Consider the following 2,945-nt stretch of genomic DNA (forward strand, 5'->3'; position numbering starts at 1 on the left):
CTTGGCTTTCCATGCCTGAAATACTCTCATGGGCTTTTCAGCCAGATCAGAATGCCTTTAGGACTGATTCTGAGGCCAGAGTGCTGTTTAGGACATCTGCCATTCTATGAGTCTGCTGAGTATCTCGCTTCCCATGTTGGATCACTCTCCCCATTATTTATTCTATCGGTTAGTATTAGCAGGTACTAGACTTGTTTATGTGCTCCCTTTGACTCTTAGCGGTCTGCACCCTAATGTTTATTGCAGCACAATTCACAATAGCCAAGACCTGGAACCAACCTAAATGCCCATCAACGGTAGACTGGATAAAGAAATTATGGGATATGTATTCTTTAGAATACTATACCGCAGTAAGAAACAACGAAATCCAGTCATTTGCAACAAAATGGAGGAATCTGGAACACATCATGCTGAGTGAAATAAGCCAGTCCCTCAATACTCCACTCTCAGAAATAGACAGATCATCCGGACAGAAGATCAACAAGGAAACAGCAGATTTAATTGACACTATTGCCCAAATGGATCTAACAGATATCTACAGAACTTTCAACCCTACAGCTACAGACTTCACATTCTTCTCAGCAGCGCATGGAACCTTCTCTAGGATTGATCACATACTAGGACATAAAGCAAATCTCAGCAAATTTAAAAGAATTAGAATCATACCATGCAGCTTCTCAGACCACAGCGGGATGAAGCTGGAAATTAGCAACTCAGGAAACCCCAGAAAGTATGCAAACACATGGAGACTGAACAACATGCTCCTGAATGAACACTGGGTCATTCAAGAAATCAAAAGAGAAATCAAAAACTTTCTGGAAGTAAATGAAGACAACAACATAACATATCAAAACTTATGGGATACAGCAAAAGCAGTATTGAGAGGCAAATTTATAGCAATAGGTGCCTATATCAAGAAATTGGAAAGGTACCAAATAAATGAGCTTTCAGCGCACCTCAAGGACCTAGAAAAACTGCAGCAAACCAAACCCAAATCTAGTAGGAGAAGAGAAATAATTAAAACCAGAGAAGAAATTAACAGGATTGAATCCAAAAAAACATTACAAAAAATCAGCCAAGCGAGAAGCTGGTTTTTTGAAAAAATAAACAAAATTGACACCCCATTGGCCCAACTAACTAAAAAAAGAAGAGAAAAGACCCAAATCAATAAAATCAGAGATGAAAAAGGAAACGTAACAACAGACACCACAGAAATAAAAAGAATCATCAGAAATTACTACAAGGACCTGTATGCCAGCAAACAGGAAAACCTATCAGAAATGGATAGATTCCTGGACACATGCAATCTACCAAAATTGAACCATGAAGACATCGAAAACCTAAATAGACCCATAACTGAAACAGAAATTGAAACAGTAATAAAGGCCCTCCCAACAAAGAAAAGCCCAGGACAAGATGGATTCACTGCTGAATTCTACCAGACATTTAAAGAAGAACTAATCCCATTTCTTCTCAAACTATTCAGAACAATCGAAGAAGAGGGAATCCTCCCAAATTCTTTCTATGAAGCCAGCATCACCTTAATCCCTAAGCCAGAGAAAGATGCAGCACTGAAAGAAAATTACAGACCAATATCCCTGATGAACATAGATGCAAAAATCCTCAATAAAATTCTGGCCAATAGAATACAACAACACATCAGGAAAATCATCCACCCAGACCAAGTGGGATTCATCCCTGGTATGCAGGGATGGTTCAATATTCGCAAATCAATCAATGTGATTCACCACATTAACAGACTGCAGAAGAAAAACCATATGATTATCTCAATTGATGCAGAGAAAGCATTTGATAAAATTCAACACCCTTTCATGATGAAAACTCTAAGCAAATTGGGTATAGAAGGAACATTCCTCAATATAATCAAAGCAATTTATAAAAAACCCACAGCCAGCATCCTATTGAATGGGGAAAAGTTGGAAGCATTTCCACTGAAATCTGGCACCAGGCAGGGATGCCCACTCTCACCACTGCTATTTAACATAGTTCTGGAAGTTTTAGCCAGAGCCATCAGACAAGAAAAAGAAATCAAAGGAATACAAATCAAGAAGGAAGAAGTCAAACTATCCCTCTTTGCAGACGATATGATTCTGTACTTAGAGGATCCAAAGAACTCTACTAAGAGACTATTGGAACTCATAGAGGAGTTTGGCAAAGTGGCAGGATATAAAATCAATGCACAAAAATCAACAGCCTTTGTATACACAAGTAATGCCATGACTGAGAAAGAACTGCTAAGATCAATCCCATTCACAATAGCTACAAAAACAATCAAATACCTTGGAATAAACTTAACCAAGGACGTTAAAGATCTCTACGATGAAAATTACAAAACCTTAAAGAAAGAAATAGAAGAGGATACCAAAAAATGGAAAAATCTTCCATGCTCATGGATTGGAAGAATCAACATCATCAAAATGTCCATTCTCCTAAAAGCAATTTATAGATTCAATGCAATCCCAATCAAGATACCAAAGACATTCTTCGCAGATCTAGAAAAAATGATGCTGAAATTCATATGGAGGCACAAGAGACCTCGAATAGCTAAAGCAATCTTGTACAACAAAAACAAAGCCGGAGGCATCACAATACCAGATTTCAGGACATACTACAGGGCAGTTGTAATCAAAACAGCATGGTACTGGTACAGAAACAGATGGATAGACCAATGGAACAGAATTGAAACACCAGAAATCAATCCAAACATCTACAGCCAACTTATATTTGATCAAGGATCTATAACTAATTCCTGGAGCAAGGACAGTCTATTCAATAAATGGTGCTGGGAAAACTGGATTTCCACGTGCAGAAGCATGAAGCAAGACCCCTACCTTACACCTTACACAAAAATCCACTCAACGTGGATTAAAGACCTACATCTACGTCCTGACACCATTAAGTTATTAGAGAACATTGGAGAAACC

Source organism: Oryctolagus cuniculus, chromosome 1, assembly GCF_051225735.1.
Source record: "Oryctolagus cuniculus isolate XC-2025 breed Fujian yellow rabbit chromosome 1, ASM5122573v1, whole genome shotgun sequence".
NCBI classification, from domain to species: domain Eukaryota; kingdom Metazoa; phylum Chordata; class Mammalia; order Lagomorpha; family Leporidae; genus Oryctolagus; species Oryctolagus cuniculus.